This window comes from Rattus norvegicus, chromosome 1 (genome assembly GCF_021556685.1).
Source record: "Rattus norvegicus strain SHRSP/BbbUtx chromosome 1, alternate assembly SHRSP_T2T, whole genome shotgun sequence".
In the NCBI taxonomy this organism is placed as follows: domain Eukaryota; kingdom Metazoa; phylum Chordata; class Mammalia; order Rodentia; family Muridae; genus Rattus; species Rattus norvegicus.
Genome location: NC_141534.1, coordinates 203358482 through 203377823, shown reverse-complemented (window position 1 = coordinate 203377823; position 19342 = coordinate 203358482). Strand labels below are relative to the sequence as shown.

The 19342-nt window shown below is 47.9% G+C and overlaps 1 protein-coding gene and 1 long non-coding RNA gene across 23 annotated transcripts in view; one reads left to right on the top strand and one right to left on the bottom strand.

Annotated features, from left to right (window-relative positions):
- Ptpre (protein tyrosine phosphatase, receptor type, E) overlaps positions 1 to 19342 on the bottom strand; it is a 148988-nt gene that overhangs the window by 44404 nt on the left and 85242 nt on the right.
- LOC102551963 (uncharacterized) overlaps positions 1 to 19342 on the top strand; it is a 59124-nt gene that overhangs the window by 10092 nt on the left and 29690 nt on the right. For 4 of the 16 annotated variants that reach the window (XR_015652671.1, XR_015652680.1, XR_015652669.1 and 1 more), the window contains one exon: positions 788 to 1918. The exons of 3 other annotated variants lie outside the window; for them this stretch is intronic. This is a non-coding gene — a long non-coding RNA (uncharacterized LOC102551963). Of the gene's footprint in view, positions 1 to 787; positions 1919 to 2002; positions 2132 to 5660; positions 7559 to 17114; positions 18667 to 19342 lie in introns of those variants that run through there. 9 more of the 16 variants (XR_015652673.1, XR_015652656.1, XR_015652664.1 and 6 more) reach the window with 8 other exon arrangements.

The window sequence follows — 19342 nt, the reverse complement described above, 5'->3', positions numbered from 1 at the left end:
CATCTGGTGTCTCTTTATTATTCTGCTTGTATTCTAAGACTAGTAACAACCTGTCGGAGGCTCCCTGGCCATCCCCTCTCAAAAACTTGCGCAGGCTACTTAGTAAGCACAGGCACGGAATCTGTGCAGAAATAATGTGTGAAAAAGGAATTAAATTTACGCCCGAACTCCAAGGATGGTGGCTGAGTAGTATTTGCTGCGTGCCTGCCAAGTGCTAAGCACAGGCGGCCCGGGGGGCTTGTGCAGTCTGCAAGCTGGGATGAACAAAGCATTCTCTTCCCAGAAAAGCACACTTTATTTTTACTCTACTCAAAATCCACCCGTCTCTCAACATGACTATAAAACGATCATTCTTTTTTTTTTGGTTCTTTTTTTTCGGAGCTGGGGACCGAACCCAGGGCCTTGCGCTTCCCAGGCAAGCGCTCTACCACTGAGCTAAATCCCCAGCCCCTAAAACGATCATTCTTGTTCCATTGAACGCTATTTCGGTACTTCCCACAGCAAGGTTCAACAAGCCTGCTAGGATCTGGACATGCTGAGTCAAGTCCCATCCACGAGCAGGGACGCTCCCAGAGCTGGAAGGGCAGTTCAAGGGTAGAGTCCTAGCAGCCCCACGAGAAGCTGTGGAGGTGATGCGGTCTCCACGGCATGGAGGTAGTGAGCACACAACCAGGCTGTCAGTTATGGTTTCCCCCAGCAGTGAAATACACAGCCAGAACCGTCAGCTGGCAGGACGACACTGAAGGAAGCTGTGCGTGACCGACAGTCAGGGCAATCTTTGTTTTAGCCTACAGGAGCTGTACTTCCTCAGGAGACCTGAAGAGCAAGGGTGGGAAAGGCTGAACTGAGAAGGCCATGCACCGATGCATTAGCCCACGACTAGACCCCTCAGGCTCACTTTCTACTAATAACCCAGATTATTGACATCATGTGGAAGCTCAATATCAGATGTCAGACATCTACAGACCTGGAGAGCGACGTATATGTGACAAAGTGTGAAGCCCACCATGCCCCTCTCAGCTTCCTGGGGCGACCACCTCCACCTCAAGGGAACATGAACACAGACACGGACATGGTTCCAGGATATCTTTCTCAGGACCACCATCCCATCCCCAGGACCTTTCATTGTGGCACACACATTATCCATGAGGCTTAGTGAGGCAGGACAGCGAAGGTTCTCGGGGCCGGCTAAACTTGATCTATGACAAATCCCCACAGCTGAAGTGTTCTTAGGAGGACTAAGAACACTGCTTGACAACCGACAGGTGTCTCACTCTCACCTGCAGCACAGATGACATACACCCGTGGTTGCTAGGCAGCGAAGGCTGGGCACCCTGCATTCATGGGCTGCAGTTCAATCTAGGACGTCCAGATGTGGGAAGGAAGGCACCAGCGTTACGACCTAATGCCTGGTAACATCAGTCACCCTTTGTGGAGCACAGCAGAGTTCCCAGGCTTGGCCCCTCCTGCCTTTACCATACTTTACAGGATCCCAAACTGAAGCTCTGAGGCCTTGGTTGTCAGTGTGTGTGATACACATGAATACAGTGACCCAGGAAGCCATAAGAGGGAACTGGAGTTATAAACGATTGTGATCTCAGTCCCTCAACCCCATGTGGGTGCTGGGAAGCAAACTTATATTCTCCGCAAAAGGAGTGCATGCTCTTAATCAGGGGGACATCTCTCCAGCCCCCAAGTATCCGTTTTTCTATGTAACCTTTCTCTATAAACTCAAGACAAGGTGACCCACCTGGCAAGATAATTGTTTCTAATGCTCTAGGAAAAGGCAAACAAACAAACACCTCGGCTAAAAAACCTCAGATAAAACAATGTCTTTCCACAGCAAAAGAAACAAAACCCAGACCTTTCCTTACCTTTAAGTCTGACTATACTTAAAGAGATGAAAGATTTAAACAAATGTGTTTGTGTGTGTTTGTGTGTGTGTGTGTGTGTGTGTGTGTGTGCATGTGTGCGCACTGTTCATTAAAACCTGCAAACCCAGTGTGTTTCAGGTGTATCTGCATGACCTTGCCTCTTTGAAGATGGCTTTGCTTATTAAAAAAGAAAAGATGCTCACGGGGAGTCCTCAGCGCTGCGGGTGAAGGGTGGAACTTAATTGCTTTGAGCAGAGGTAATTGAATGTCTAAATGCAAACATGGACGCATCTTTAAAAAGAGCCGGCAAAGGGGTCCTCACATTAAGAAAAAAGCAAAAGCAGAAAGATCAGTCAGGGAAGTGGGGAGAGGAGAGGCATGGTGGTGGGTGTCCCAGCCCGACTGTGAGTCACCTGGTAGATAGCTTCACGGTCTGGGCAGGGCTGTCTAGACTGGGGAGAGCCGACCTGCAGGAGGCAGTGTCATCCTGGGCATGTGACGACGCACAAAGAGGGGTGGCAAACAGGTACTGGCCACTTGGAAGGAGGGATAAGAGAGGGGGAAAGATGGAGAGAGGAAGGGAAGGAGGGAAGAGAGGAGAGAAAGAGACAGAGGAGGAGAGAGGGAAGAAGGGAGAAATAGAGATGGATACAGAGGAATGACATCCGACCCAGCTTACCAGGAAGGACCTGTGAGCCTACGAGCCTGTCAGCAGGCCTGCTAGGGAATGATTTCAGTTCCCTAGGTGGTGCAGGATAATTTACATAATTCCAATTATTCACGGAGCCCTCTTGAAGACGGGTAAGAAGGGAAGAGGCTCCTCAGGAGGAACTCATTCTCTTTCATCGCAGCGACAGGACCAGAGCACAACCACAGGCTCCCAGTCAGCGGCACCTCCTCATACATGGACTCCTTTCATCCACAGGCAGCAAGTGTCTGGTCCAGTCTGGTCAGGCACTGGTTTAGAGAACAGGAGGCTACAGCATTTCTCTCAGTGGGGACAAGTGAAGTACATGCAGTCAGACTCTTGGGAATAGGCTTTACTCTCCCTGTTGGGGGAAAAACTCCCAAAGTTTCCAACCTAGGAAGACAGGAAGACCCTGAAAACCTACAAGTGGCAAGTGCGTGGAGAGTGCCTAAGACTCATGGATGGGGTCGCATAGACAGTGAATGGGGTCGCATAGACAGTGAATGGGGTCGCATAGACAGTGAGTGGGGGGTCACATAGACAGTGAATGGGGGTCACATAGTGAATGGGGTCACATAGACAGTGAGTGGGGGTCACATAGACAGTGAGTGGGGCTCACATAGACAGTGAATGGGGGTCACATAGACAGTGAGTGGGGGGGTCACATAGAACAGTGAATGGGGGTCGCATAGACAGTGAGTGGAGGTCACATAGACAGTGAGTGGGGGTCACATAGACAGTGAATGGGGGTCACATAGTCAGTGAGTGGGGGTCACATAGACAGTGAATGGGGTCGCATAGACAGTGAGTGGGGTCGCATAGACAGTGAATGGGGGTCAGTCACATAGACAGTGAGTGGGGGGTCACATAGACAGTGAGTGGGGTCACATAGACAGTGAATGGGGGGTCGCATAGACAGTGAATGGGGTCGCATAGACAGTGAGTGGGGGTCACATAGACAGTGAGTGGGGGGTCACATAGAACAGTGAGTGGGGGTCGCATAGACAGTGAATGGGGGTCACATAGACAGTGAATGGGGTCACATAGACAGTGAGTGGGGGGTCACATAGACAGTGAGTGGGGGGTCACATAGAACAGTGAGTGGGGGGTCAAACAGTGAATGGGGGTCACATAGACAGTGAGTGGGGGGGTCACATAGACAGTGAGTGGGGGGTCACATAGAACAGTGAGTGGGGGGTCACATAGACAGTGAGTGGGGGGTCGCATAGACAGTGAGTGGGGGTCACATAGACAGTGAATGGGGTCACATAGACAGTGAGTGGGGGGTCACATAGACAGTGAGTGGGGGGTCACATAGACAGTGAGTGGGGGGTCACATAGAACAATGAGTGGGGGGTCACATAGACAGTGAGTGGGGGGTCGCATAGACAGTGAATGGGGGTCACATAGACAGTGAGTGGGGTCACATAGACAGTGAGTGGGGGGTCACATAGAACAGTGAGTGGGGGGTCACGTAGACAGTGAATGGGGGTCACATAGACAGTGAGTGGGGGTCACATAGACAGTGAGTGGGGGGTCACATAGACAGTGAGTGGGGGTCACATAGAACAGTGAGTGGGGGGTCACATAGACAGTGAGTGGGGGGTCACATAGACAGTGAATGGGGTCACATAGACAGTGAGTGGGGGTCGCATAGACAGTGAGTGGGGGTCACATAGACAGTGAATGGGGTCACATAGAACAGTGAATGGGGGTCACATAGACAGTGAGTGGGGGGGTCACATAGACAGTGAGTGGGGGATCACATAGACAGTGAATGGGGGTCACATAGACAGTGAGTGGGGGTCACATAGACAGTGAGTGGGGGGGTCACATAGAACAGTGAGTGGGGGGTCACGTAGACAGTGAATGGGGGTCACATAGACAGTGAATGGGGGTCACATAGACAGTGAGTGGGGGGTCACATAGAACAGTGAGTGGGGGGTCACATAGACAGTGAGTGGGGGGTCACATAGACAGTGAATGGGGTCACATAGAACAGTGAATGGGGGTCACATAGACAGTGAGTGGGGGTCACATAGACAGTGAATGGGGTCACATAGACAGTGAATGGGGTCACATAGACAGTGAGTGGGGGTCACATAGACAGTGAGTGGGGGGTCACATAGAACAGTGAGTGGGGGGTCACGTAGACAGTGAATGGGGGTCACATAGACAGTGAATGGGGGTCACATAGACAGTGAGTGGGGGGTCACATAGAACAGTGAGTGGGGGTCACATAGACAGTGAGTGGGGGGTCACATAGACAGTGAATGGGGTCACATAGAACAGTGAATGGGGGTCACATAGACAGTGAGTGGGGGGTCACATAGACAGTGAGTGGGGGGTCACATAGACAGTGAATGGGGTCACATAGACAGTGAGTGGGGGTCACATAGACAGTGAGTGGGGGTCGCATAGACAGTGAGTGGGGGTCACATAGACAGTGAATGGGGTCACATAGACAGTGAGTGGGGGTGACATAGAACAGTGAGTGGGGGTCACATAGACAGTGAGTGGGGGTCACATAGTGAATGGGGGTCACATAGAACAGTGAGTGGGGGTCACATAGTGAATGGGGGTCACATAGAACAGTGAGTGGGGGTCACATAGAACAGTGAGTGGGGGTCACATAGATAGTAGATGGGGGTCACATAGACAGTGAATGGGGGTCATATAGACAGTGAGAGAGTCACGTAGAACAGTGAATGGGGGTCACATAGTGAGTGGGGGTCACATAGATCTGTGAGTGAGGGTCACACAGACAGTGAGTGGGGGTCACATAGTGAGTGGGGGTCACATAGATCTGTGAGTGGGGGGTCACATAGAGCAGTGAGTGGGGTCACATAAAGTAAGACTAGCGAATGGAACCACAGCCAACTATTCATTCCTTAAAAGTTGCATAGAGGCGAGCCATTCGTTGGAACGATCTTTTGATCTTACTAAGCTCCATTTCTTACTAGTGAGTGGATATTGGTGATTAAGGAAAAGAGAAACCCCATGGTTGTAAGCTCAATATTCACAGATTTTAAAAATGAGAGCTAACCAATAAAACCCTACCCTCAGCACTCTCTCAGTCTCTGTTCCTTTCTCGTCAGAAAAACTCACGGCACTCATGGAATGCACTGCCAATCATGTAAAGCGAATCCCAAAGGCGATGGTGATGTTCGCTCACTGGCAAAGGAGCTCTCATACTCTCTGTGCTAGTCAGCCTTCCAAGGCCTGACAAGACACCTGAGGCAAACAACCTAGGGAGAGCTTCACCCCAAACACCCCCACCAGGTTTGGAACCCATCGGTGGATGGATTAATCAACCAATGAGAACTCATGACTTGCTGTAGCCCATGGAGCTGGGCCCAGACCTTCATGAGTGTTTGGGGGGATGTGTCATGTTTAAGCTGTAACGGTTTTCCCACTCACCACCAGCGTATCTTTGGATTAATAAGCATGTCCAGATGTGAACATACCTGTGAAGTTATGTCAACAGGAGGTGTGGCTTTGCAGGGAAGGTGTGCTCTTGCTCCAATCCACTTCTGTTTCCCCAGTCCCTTGTTCACTTGGCTCTCCTGAGCAGCCGCCTCACTATTACCTGCGTTGGCCTCTCACCAGTCTCCTGGGCCCCTCACCGGCCACCATGGATGCCTGCTCTTCATATCAGCCCTCCATACTATGCAGATCACCCTGACTTGATCCATCTGTCTTCTGGCCCCTGCCCCCAGGCTCCCTGTCAGCACCCCTCTGCACTTGAATGTGCGGTTCTGTGAGTCAGAGCCACCTTGTGGTCTTCTAGTATCTACAGAGGCAGCTGCAGTGGGAAAGCAAGGCCGAGTCCCAACAACACCCAGTAAGACTGTGAGGAGTGCTGTCAGAAGATCGGGAAGCAGGAAGTAGAGGAGCCACTACGTTTGTAGGGGCAAGACAAACATGTGCTGTTCCTTTCAGTCACTGGCCCTCATGGTTCAGATAATTCCTCTGAACCTGCATTTTGAGAGCTCCAAGAACATAGCCCCCAAGCTAAGCTGTGGGGTTCCGCTTGGGGGACAAGAAGGTGCAGGAGGCAGTTCCTCTATTTTCACAAAGCCTGCAGGTGGCCATTTCCTCTCTGGTCACATGCTGTGTCCTGTTCATGAAGCACCTTACAGGGAACAGCTGTGCCAGCGGCACCTGGGGTCTTGGGAAGAGACAGCTGTGCAGTGTTTTGGGAGCCCTCCAGGGATTGGTACAGACACTTTCAATGGAAGAGTCGGGGAAAGATCACTTCCTCCCCCTCCTGACTTTTATTTGACTTTATCTGGACAATAAATCAGCTAGTGATGTCCTTCGATCAAGACCCATAAATAAACCAACACGTCCATTACTGCTTCCAGGGGAGACTCGCAAACATTTGGATAGACTAATGTTCTCTATGCTGAAATCAGCTTCTGCCATCTCAGGATAATTGCCTCAGCAAATGTGCCAATCACCTTGGCACCCAGCTCTACCAGAGCCCAGTAACCGAATGTATGTGTGGAGGCCAGAAGAGGGTGACTGATTCCCCTGGAGCTGGAGTTATAGGACGCTGGGAGCTGCCCAACAGGAGTGCTGGGAACCAAATTCAGGTCCTCTGCAAGAGCGAGAGTAAGACTCTTAACCACTTCACGCCCCCGTCCCCTTTTTTAAAAAGTATTTATTTATTAATTATTTATAAGTACACTGTTCCTGTCTTCAGACACACCAGAAGAGGGCATCGGATTCCATTACAGATGGCTGTGAGCCACCATGTGGTTGCTGGGAATTGAACTCAGGACCTCTGGAAGAGCAGTCAGTGCTCTTTAACCACTAAGACATCTCTCCAGCCCTTCAGCCCCTTTCTTTCTTTCTTCCTTTCCTTTCCTTTCCTCTCTTTCCCTTTCCTTTCCTTTCCTTTTTCTTTCTTTATTCCTCTCCTGTCACCATGAGGGGACTTCCTAAAGGCCAGCAAGAGCCTCTAATTACATATACGATGACGTATCTCACCACCTCTGCCTCCTGCCTAGTTCATCTGCCAGACCCATTACCCCAGGGAATGGTTGTCATCAGCAGAGGTTTCAGCCAACCCCACTCAGCTTCCAGAAGTAGCAAGAACCATCCCCATGAACAGAGCCACAGAATATGGATCCCAGTTGGGTCAATGAGACCTGTTTTAATTGGACCACAAGACAAGAGATTTAAAGTGGCAGAGACGACTTACAGCTAGATGTGTAAGGGATGTGACTTACAGCTAGAGGCTGCTGCACAGACACCATCGATACCTGCCTGCTGGAAAGCTCTGTGGGAAGAAAGCACGCGCAAGTAGCCCAGCTCCACCAGGAAGCAGCATGATGATGCCCACCCAACGGAGGCCAGGGGGACACAGGCTGGGCAATTTAGGTTTGTGCCCTCATCTAGGGATCAATGGGCTGGCTTATGCTCTCTGTAGCCACTGAGAGTAGAAAGTTCTAGAAAGCATGTGCAGGGACTACATTCTAGAGGTAAGGGATGAACAATGTTTCCTGTGACAGTGACATTAGCAGCTTATCAAAGTTCTCAGGGAAACAGTCAGTGTCCCCTCTTGATAGGTGTTCGGGTGACAAGAGAAACATGCTTTTGTTAAAATCCATCCAATCTTTAGCTTGAGGTTTGTGCACTTTACCCTCATCATGTTATTCCACCCCTTGAAGAGGGATGCTCTCACAACATAGTGAAAAACGGGACATGTAGCTCGTTTGACGGAATGCTGGCAGCATCCACGAGACCCTGGTTACCAACTCCAGCACGAGACAGAAGATCAATGGGGCCACATGCACACCTGTAACCCAGGCGCTCCGGAGGGTCCGCAGCTCAAGGTCATCTTTGGCTACGTAGCACATTCAGAGTTCCAAGGCAGTCCGAGTTAGAAGAAACCCCATCCCAAAAAATGAAGAGACCAAAGCCAGTGTCTGGCTCCCTTCTAGTCAGCAGCTTCCAACTTGTAGCTCTGTACTATGATGCATTCTCAGTCATAGATCAGCACCCTGACCACCTTGATCCCAGGAGATCTCTGTGTGCCTTGGAGGGGCAGAGGGGACAGGCAGAAAAGATGTTATCCAAGGGCTGCTGGTATGAATTCATCACTGTGATTCTATCTTGCCTCATTGGTGGACTGCTAAACCTTTAGTGGAGATTGCCACATGTTTCCTGTCCCTCTTTTGTTAAGACAGGGCTTAGTACAAAGGAATGATGCTCATCCAAGCAAATGTACAGTAAACTCATGCCTCCAGATTCACTGACCACCAACTATATGCTACTAAGAGAATGTGGTCATCTCAGCACTAGAAAAGGACCTGGTTTCTCTTTCCTGTGGAACGGAGGAGGAGTGGCAAGGTGAAATAGCCCCTCTCCATATCCTATACCCTTTCCCAGGAGCATTCAGGCTAGGTTGGAAAGAGACTGCCCAGAGCAGTCCAGGGATTGGGCGGGTTGAGCTCCTACAACATCCTGGGCATCACAGAAGCTGTGCGTGTTCAATGCTCACACAACTGGGTGTGCCAGAGAAAGTCTGAGTTATAATTCAGGGACATTGTGTTTCTAGCTGCAACTTGGAATCAGATTTTGTCACCAAATAACCAGAGGAGCAGTTATAAATAATTCATGCATGCTGTTTAGCTCAATTAACATTGCTCACGTGGCAAGGGGAGTTCTTTGAAGTCAGTTCTTTCTGGGGGGACAATGACACACCCCCATTGGACCAGGCCATGCTTCTGCCCTAATTAGATATTTGCACAAGAGACCCGAGCGAGGAGGCTGGATTTATTTTTAATAAAAGAAGATTAAAACGCGTGTATTCGCAGCAAATTAAGGAAGACCAAACTGAATTAAAAATTCTCCCACAACTTGGCATGGTGAGGTGCTGAAAATGAGACACCTCGCTTGAAATTGTGAAGAGATGTTGCTTGCACTCAGGAAATAAAATCAGGCTTTCCCTTTCCCAATGTCCCGTGGGAATTCCGAGTGCCCTCTGTCTTCAGAGAGCCAGTCTAAGCCCAGCCTGTGCGTCTACCTGTGGAGCAGCAGCTGGAGGCTGTAAGTAAAGAGGCAGATGGGGGTGATAGGCCAGGAAATGGGGTGAAGCTGGATCACTTTGTGTTACATAGTGATTCAGGCCACGCCTGAGCTTCTCAAAGAAGGCAAGGGCTCTAGGCTTTCTGTGCTTTCAAATCCTCCAGATTAATGTAAAATCTTAAGAACCCAAGCAAGACCCTCTTACAGTGGCTCCACACATAGATGCTACCATCAGACCCAGAAATAGCCTCATTCACAGAAAGCAGGAATCCAGATGTTTCCAGTAGCTTTGTTTGTAAAAAACAAACACATGAACAAATAAAAAATATGAGAACTAATGCATTTGAGTATTAGGAAGGAAGGGATTGAATCTACTTGAATAATTAAGTGTGTCCGAAAGAAAAACATGGAGCCATCTCCTCATGCTCAGGGGTTGAGCTCAGAGAGGATCCTGGGAAAGGCCAGTGTGGGTGGTTCTCCATACTTGCCTTTCCAGCATCTTCATCAGCTCCTGCCTCAAAAGCATCCTGCCCTCTTCCTCTCAGCAGCTCTGAGTCTGTGCTTGGAACATCCCCTAGCACACGATCAACCATGAAAATTCCTCCTGATTCTTCTTCATCTTTCTATCTCATGCCAGCCTCTCCAGGAACCCATACCCTTCCTGCAGCACCCATGCCCAGACCAGGGCACTCTTATTTCTAGTTCTAAAATACCACCAGTTCACCACCTTTCTGCCTGTGCACAGGGCACAGAGGGACCACGTACTCCCCACAGTCTTCTTACTCTCGAGGTGACCACAACCCAGAGAGACCACAACTTATTTGGCCCAAGACACATATCTAGAGAATGGAAGATCCATTCAGTTTGTGGTAGCTTCTTTCTTTCTTTCTTTCTTTCTTTCTTTCTTTCTTTCTTTCTTTCTTTCTTTCTTTCATTCGTCCATCCATGCATTCACCCACTCATTATTTTATATGCAGTCACTCAACTATTTAATGGCACCCACCAACTGTGACCGAAGTTGAGCAAAATAAAGGAAGCCACTCCATCCCCTTTACAGTTCAGGTTACTGAGCGAGGCACCTCAGATCGTATGGCAGATAAACAACAGAAACTCCTCAGAGTTTTAGGGTTTCCAAACCCAGATAAAGCCGTCAGCAGATTCAGTGTCTAGAGAGAATCTACTTCCTGGCGCCAAGATGGCTCTGCCTCCTAATTCGGACTCCTGTCAGACTCCTTTATGCCTGTGGCTCAGAGTGCTGATCAAACAGAGGATTCATGGTTGGGTGTGTCACTCAGTAGTCAATCATTTGCCCAACATGTGCAAGACCCCAGGTTTAATCTCCATCAAAAAAAAAAAAAAGCAAAACCAAAGAAATACAAGCAGAATTCTCCCCCATTATCACGACGGGTCCCCTAATGGCTATCCTCCCTGGTATTTGTACAAATTGAATTCTGCAGGATGGCTCTGCACTCCTGGTCATAGTGGTTGAGATTTCGGGGAGGACATCCTCTTGCCTCCCTGGGCCCCAGCCGGCATAAGGCTACATATTCTGAACAAGAGAATTCTTGAGAATGAGAGTGGGGCTGGTGTAGTGTGAGTGTGTTAGTTCCAGGGTTACATTTCATTTTATTGATGCTCTGTTGGCAAACTACAATCAGCACCATATAATTATAGAAAATTATAACAGCAGCATGGCAGAGAACCCAAAAGCTACCCCTTGGGAATATTAATAAGTAGACACTCTCCTCTTTAGTAGAAAATGCACACCAATTTCATAAAATGGCTGGCTTTCGCGCTGGGAGGCATCACGGAGCTCATGCATTTTTAAAGAAATGCTGGTTTTAGTGTGACCAGGAGGTAGTAATGGGGATTGTTCTTTATTTGTCCAGGATTTGTTTGCTCACTGGTTCAACAGGTGCTTTCCATATCACGGAATGAGTCTATTTTAACTGGCAAGGCTAGACAAACATGCTCACTTTAAATGTTTCTATTCTAGCTGAGGCGGGTCAGGGTGCTCTCCAGTAGATGACTTCAGTGAGTTTGAGGTATTCCTGCCCCCCAACCCCGCCACATGCACCTATCTTAGTAGACTGGGTGCCAGAGAAGCCATGGTGACTGAGTTTGCATCTTCAGCTTCAAGGCATTCCTGGGAGCATGAAATACTGCTCTTCCAAGCCTAGCATGTCTGAGGAGGCATACCTGCATAGCTCCTGAGCTGAGCAGAGTCAGAGGGTCAACAGATGAGTGCCTGGAGAAAGCCTTCCTAAGCCCAGGGGCCCTCACCAGTCCTACCTTGGGGGACAGAATGATGCTCTTGATTTTCTATTGGCTGTTAAGCCAGGATGGGCAGCGATACTGAATACTATTACATCACAGGGTGATGCTGGTCTGGATCTCCCAAGCCAAGGGCAGACAGAAGTTATGCAGAAGTTCTGTTATTGCCTACTGAGGTACTGAGCTCCAGAGAGGTTTGATAGAAGAGCAGCCTTGAGTATTTTAGTGTCTTGAAATCAGCCTGGCGGTAAGTATACTGAGGACAGGGAGACAAATGGATGAGTCACATACCTGGACTCAATACCTGTCGCTCTGTAAGTTGCCTGCCTCTCAGACCTTCCATAATCTGAGGCTCTGTGATCTGAGACCCTGTGCCAACCTGTGAGCCCTGTTCATGATCTGCTCTGAGCCAGCAACAGGGCAGTCCCTCATGCATATGACACACATGCTCCTGGCACCCCTCTGTCCCAGCCCATCTGGGGCATCCTCAGCTGAGCACCTTCTGAAACTGGATTCCAACATGAAAACATATGGGTGGGAGAGGGGACTCAAAGAGCTCACTGCCCCATGGGGCAGACACACAAAAGTGATTAGTGTTGGAGAGGAAGCAGACAGGTGTCCCAGAAGGGGATCTGAGATGAATATGGCATTATTGGTTAACATTTTGTGGTCTCTGCTTAGCTTAGTACCTGAACTCCAAAGCATCCGAGAGGCAGGTTTCCGGAGCTGTTTATGCGTTTTCCCACCCCTTGAAGCTAGAGGTCAAATGCTGAAGATGACCAGCAGGTGGCACCACGGGAAAGTCACAGAAACATGGACCCACATCAACCTGCTGCTGCCAGATCACAGCTCAGCCTTCCTAACTAACTCAGTGTGTCCCCAAAGGTCACCCTGTGACAGCATTTCTACAGACTCACTTTATAAATGTGGTTTCTGGTCCCATCACTACCTTACTAATGACCACAGCGATGCTGTGACAAACTTCTCAAATCCTCCATGCACACACTGGTGAAGCGATTAATTAGGAATTAGCCTTTTAAGACACACCCGAATTCCCCCTAGCAGGCCCCTCACCCCTCTTGTCCTCACTTTAAATCCAATTCTGTGATCTGTGGGTTCCTCATTCCTCCCTCAGTCAAGAAATTTAACACTCCAGTGGAAGTCCCTTGGCTGACAGAGCTGGGAGGAAATTACCCATCAAATGGCATGGCACACTCAGGACACTGGCTTTCTTCCCCCAGCATTGATTCTTCCATACATATTAAAATCAATTATTCTGGAGACTGTAACTCACAGTGCATGCATATACGTACCTTAAAGGTGAGGTGGCAATGGCTCTGGGGACACCTGCTTTCACCTGCCAGTTTCTTAATGGATCTGCTATTGGCTACTTAACACGCTGACAAGGACAGCCACAGGGAGAAAAATTGTTGGCAGCATAGCCTCTTCTCCGATGTGTAGATAGTGCCTATTCTTCACCGAGTGGGCAGCCTTTGTTATTTTTCAGCCAAGGGAAAGGGTTAGTTCCCAGCCAAGCTTTCTCTGCAGAGCCAGGCACGTGGCAAGAGCCTGGTTTCCAAGTCCCTTGGCTCTACCATTTTTCAAATGCAAGAAGCAGCTTGGGCAAATCATGCAAATTGGGAGCTCGGTACAGGGGAACACTGAGGACATGAATGAGTTAGGCCAGTTGTGCTGAGCAAATGAGAGGGGCAAGTCAAGCCACATTGCCAGCCTGCAGGGGACCTCACATCTGGGGATTGACCGGGACTTACAGAATGGTTGAATGAATGAATGAAATAATGAATGCCCTCTAGTGGTGGCGCTCTATCAACAGAGTGACCATTTCTTGTTTGCCTTGGACTGTTGGCTCCTGGCTGTGGCTGAGTATGGCCCACCCTTCTCTGTTTCAGAGTTTGGGGAGCCAATCACAAGGCCCCCTTGACTATGTGCCACAGAGGACTGGTAACCATCACAGAGAAGTGGGAGGGAAATTCTGTTGTCTTTATAGGGGAACTCCCCGAAGTAAATAACCTTTATGATTTCAATAATAATATTTAGAAGACTAAGGAATTAAAGAATCCTAAGTTTAAACCAGCATCTTTCTAACCATGGCGGCTGTCTCTGCAGCATGCTTATTGGAAATGCCTGCATCTCAAAAATCTAAGATACCGGCTTCCATCCATAAGCTGGACCAGGTGCTGCTTGGCCCATGTGGGCTTTCTGCCACAGTGCACTGAATTCTGATGGGGTGATCATGTGAGCAAAGTCACTCCTCCGGAACTCGTTCACCAGCTCTCCCAAATAAACTGAGGTACAGCTCCCCTGCTGTTGATGATGGACCTTTCTGGAATGTAAACAAATACTTTGAAATGAATTCAGCTCAAAGGTGACCAAGACCGTGTCCTCTATTTTACTTGTTTCTTTTTGTGTCTGTTGAAGCTGAGTAAGGCATCTGGGGGAGGACCTACACTTGTAGTTCCAAGGACAAAAACTCCCAGAACAAAAGGGATGTAGAGCCTCCTAGATGCTAGAAGGGGATCTTTGCTCAGAGCATATAGACATGATTCAGCAAGGGCTACATTGTAGCCAAGCCTCTGACCATTAGATACTAAACAAATCCATTCTAAGAACAAATACATTCTAAGAAGGCTCCTGTAAGACCAGCAAAGAGCACCTAGTACCCACCCCTACAAGACTAGAGTTGGGTCTTCCTGACCTCTGTTACCTCTCTGGAACAATACAAGGCTTTCGCTGGTTTCACAGGGCATTATGGATCAGAGCGGTCAGGCAACCAGAGACACTCAATTAGTAAAAAAATGACAAAGCCTGAGTTCAGACTTGGGCAGTCTGCCAAGTGTCCAGAGCACAGACACCCACATGGCCACTGTTGAAGTTTATTAGTTATGGGCATGCTCTTGTTTCTGAACTTTGTAGGGTTTCATCAGGATAAGTGTGGGGCACATCTAAACTGACAAACATTTCATTTTAGGACAAACGGATACACATTTTGTAAATTCCAAAAAAAATTAACTGAAAAATATTTACTGACTCCCCAATCCGCAAGAAAAAAAAATATCCATTGCATCTTTTGGCAGAAGCCAGTGTTAGCATTTTGTGGGTCTGGGACTCTAAACATCCGCACGCAAAGCTTCATTTATCCTGTTCTACCTGGGAAAGGCCTCGTCATCCTTAAAATAGGTACTTAATAAATATTTGCCCAGTGGGTGAATGAAACAGCTTTTACTCCCTACCCCCAAGGGCCAACTTGAGTTTTCTTCCCCTGCAACCAATGTTTCTATAAACACAGAGCCCCATTGCCTCAACTATTTATCAACAGAGACTCAAGAATATTATGTCCTTTAAGAGACAGCTCCTTGCTCTGTTCAAAGCGGAAGAAACCACAGTGGAAGGAAATGTCACAACCCACTAAGAGTAAGAAAAGCAGAACCAGGCTTCAGCATTCTCAGAGCTTAGACCATTGTTCTTAACAATTGTCAAACCAGGGTGGAACCTGTGAGGGTCAGGCGGGTGGGCAGGGGGCTGGAACTCAAGCCTCTGTGAGCACAGCACCCTTCCCATGTCACAGCATGCATGAGGAGAGGCTGGGAGGAGCAGAGGGGACACCATGACAGGGCAAGACAGAAATACTCTTTTCTGGTGAGAACCAGACATTCCTTGGACTTGATATAATCTTGGGGATTGGGAGAGACCCCTCAGTGGTCCCCGAATCAGCTGACTTCATTCTGTCAGCCATGAAGATAGGCCAACCTCAAACCTCTTCCTAAACCCAGGTCCTTCTGAGATAGAAAAGAGAAAGGGCACAAGCCCCACCCTCTGACATTGTCCGACTCTGTGTCCTCAAGGTTTCCACCAAAATAGAGCCCCAGAGGCATTGAGATAGTTAATTTCGCAAAGGTGCTCACAGCCAAGGCTGTAATTGAGTCTGTAATTGAGTTGGTTCCTTAGGACCTCCATGGGTGAAAGGAGAAAATCAACTCCTGGAAGTTGCTGACCTTCGCATGTATGTCATGGCATGATGGTGCCTACGCATTCACACACAAACACTGATATTAATAAAATTTAAAACACAGCCTTGCATTGACATGGCCCAAATATTGCTTATTCTTTTATTTCCATCGGAAACTATAGCAATCAATCGAAAAATCTTCAAATGCCACCAGCTTCCTGGATCATGCTTAGAAGGAAATAATAGTCTTCAATTAAGCAGTGATTTTTCTAAGGTAGTCAAGTACTAAGAGGGACAAGGAGTTGATTAAGCATACAATTCTTAATGCTCAGACTTAGCCTTGCCTCTGGGAAATCTCTCTCCTGTCTCTGAAATGCCCTGGGGACCATGAATTAAGGCTAGAATCGCAGAGCAGAGGCAGAAGCTAGTCTCGGAAGCCCTGCCCCACCATGTGTTTGCTTAAGACCTTCGTGGATGAGGACAGGGTAAGAGTAAGGTCCTGAGGAGAGTCTCCCAAGCTCTTGTCTTCCTGGGACCTCACACTGTGCTCTCATAGGGTCTCTGTCGTTGTGAGCAGTTAAGAATGAGAAGAAGTCAAGATGAGCTTGGCAAGGACTTGCCTTCGTAAAAAGGGGAGGAGACCCAAGGGAGGGGTTGGAGCAATGCAACCAGAGCCCAGGAAAGCCTAAGACAGGTGGGAGCTCTCAGTCCAGCTGCAGCAGGAAGCAGAGCTCCTCCTCCCTTAAAAAAGAGATTGCATGTCCGTATACGAAAATGTACATGACAGAGCAGGTACCCGTGGAGGCCGGAAGAAGTTATCGCTGCCTTGGAGTTAGAGTTACAGGTGGCTGTGAGCCTCGAGACATGGCAGTTTTGAGTCGTTCAGTGTGGGTGCTAAGATCAAACTGAGGGCCTTTGCAAGAACATCATGGACTGAAGAGATGGCACACTTTAAATATAGAATTATAAATGATCCACCTTGAAGTATGTAGGTGCCCCCAAAGAATTGAAAACAGGTGCCCAAACAAAACGTGTACATAAATACTCATAGCCATATCTCTTAAGATACAGACGCAAGCTGAAAGCCTCGCTGAGGGCTAGGAGGTAAATAGGAGACGTTGGCACAGTCTCCAGTCGAGACAGAATGGTTTGATACATCCTGTTGCCAAGCTGAGCTATAAAACATATTGCAAAGGAAAAAAAGCCAGACTTATAAGGTCACATATTATATGAGTTCATTTATATAAAATAACCAGAATGTGTAAATTGACAGGTATGCAAGACAGACTGGTGGCTACCAAGGACTGGGAGGAAGGATGCTTCACGGGGGAAACTTCCTTTTGGACTGATTCAGATATGTTGGAACTGGGCCCGGGGGAGGGACCCACAAGCACCCTGTATGAACAAATGCAAACCTTGTGTACATTTCAGCATGGTTAATTTTACTTCAAGGAAGACAAATCACCTCCAGGATTGTGCCAGCTGCTTTCTGTTGGTGCGATAGAACACCATGACCAAGGCAACTTGTAGAAGAGAGAGTTGGTTGCTAAGGGGATCAGGTTCATAGCAGGCCCCATGCTGCCATCCACGCCTTCCTCTCATGATGGTATACCCTCAAACCAGGATCTAAAGTAAGTCCTTGCCTACGGTCACAGCAGGGATAAAAATAACACAGGGAGAGACAGCCCATGCACGGAAAATAGTACACAGGTACCCCCGCCATGACATGATACAATCTTGGGGTCTAGGTTGGGAAAGACATTGCCAAGTCATAACCATGGTGTTCAGACATTTTATTTCCAGAACCATAAGACAAAATAAACCTCTTTGCTCTATAAAGCTTGGGGTATTTCCTCATAGCAACAAAAAAACTGCCTCACCCAAACACATGCTCTGCTCGGGCGTGAGGGACACTCTCCTTAGCAAAGGGTCCAAAAATATCCCAGGTAATAATATTTGTGATAATGAGCCACGTCTGTTGAGGGCTGTGTGCTACTTCCTAAGCACCTGTCACCACCAATCTACTCAACTCCCACAACAGGAGGACATTAGATCCTTATCTTTCTTATTAATATATTATTCATGATTGTATTTCTATAAGCATAATTATATATTGTCAGGATCTCTATTAGACCGTCTTCGTTTTTTAGATAGGACACTTGAGGCACACAAACATTGAGGCCCTTGTGAGGTGTGCCGGTGACATTGCTTCCTCTCCAGAGACCAGAGATGCACTGTGGCGTATGACTCAGCCCTTGGGAATGATGGTACCTGTAGGATCTTCCTTCAAGCACCTGCAGAGCCCCCCAACCCCCGCTACACCCATACAAAGACTGGGGACCTAAACTTTGTTCTTGTCTATATTAATCCTGAGTCTTGATTAAATATGAGTCCTATGTTCTGAGGGCCCCATTGTGCTAAATTACATGGTGAGAATGTATTGCAAATTGCACTCATTATTAGAAGTTACCCAGCAACATCTATACTAATTAAGTAGGGATCATTTCTTTAGCTATAATTTTAAAATGCTGGCAGTACTCCAGAGCCCTCTGTTTGCCTGCGAACAGACACGAATGGGTGGAAGACAATGCGTTTTCATTTCTAAGCACTTCAAATCTTACCTTCAAGATTACTAAGAGCTGGGACAGTGGCTCAGTGGTTAAAAGTGTATAACGCTCTTGCAGAGGTCCTAAGTTCAGTTCCCAGCACCCATGCTGGGTAGTTCATAATCACCTTTAACCCCAGTTTCAGAGGATCTAATGCCTTTTCTGGACTTCCCAGGCAACTGATATATTAAAAACCTGTCTGTTAATAAATATGAGAAATATGAGCTACTTTCTTCTCTCTCTCTCTCTCTCTCTCTCTCTCTCTCTCTCTCTCTCTCTCTCTCTTTTTTCCGGAGCTGGGGACCGAACCCAGGGCCTTGCGCTTGCTAGGCAAGCACTCTACCACTGAGCTAAATCCCCAACCCCTCTTTTCTCTTTTTTACAAAAATTAGTATTTATTTTAATTAAGAATGTGTGTGTGTATGTGTGTGTGTGTTTGCACGCTTGCACACACACACGTGCAATCGATATGGTATACATATGTGTCCATGTAAACATGTGTATGCTCCAGTCCATGGGCATGTGCATTCATGTGCACATGTATGTGGAGGCCAGCTATCTTCCAATGCCTTCCTCAGTTGTTTCACGTCTCATTTTGGACACAGGCCACCTTACAGAACATGGAGCTCATTGATTTGGCTAGACGGGCTGTTCAGTAAGTTCTAGGGATCTACCTGTCTCCTTTGGACTCCACAATTTCATCTGCACTCTACCTTTATGGAGGTCCAGGGGATTTGAACTCAGTTCTTTGCGCTTTCACAGCAAGTATTTTACCAGATTCATCTCCCCAGCTCCAGTGCTCATGTTTGCAATGCGTTAGAGAAAAGGTTCTTAAAATTATTATCCTTAAATAAGAAGGGACTACATCTGGTATCATTCGGAGACTCCAAACAGA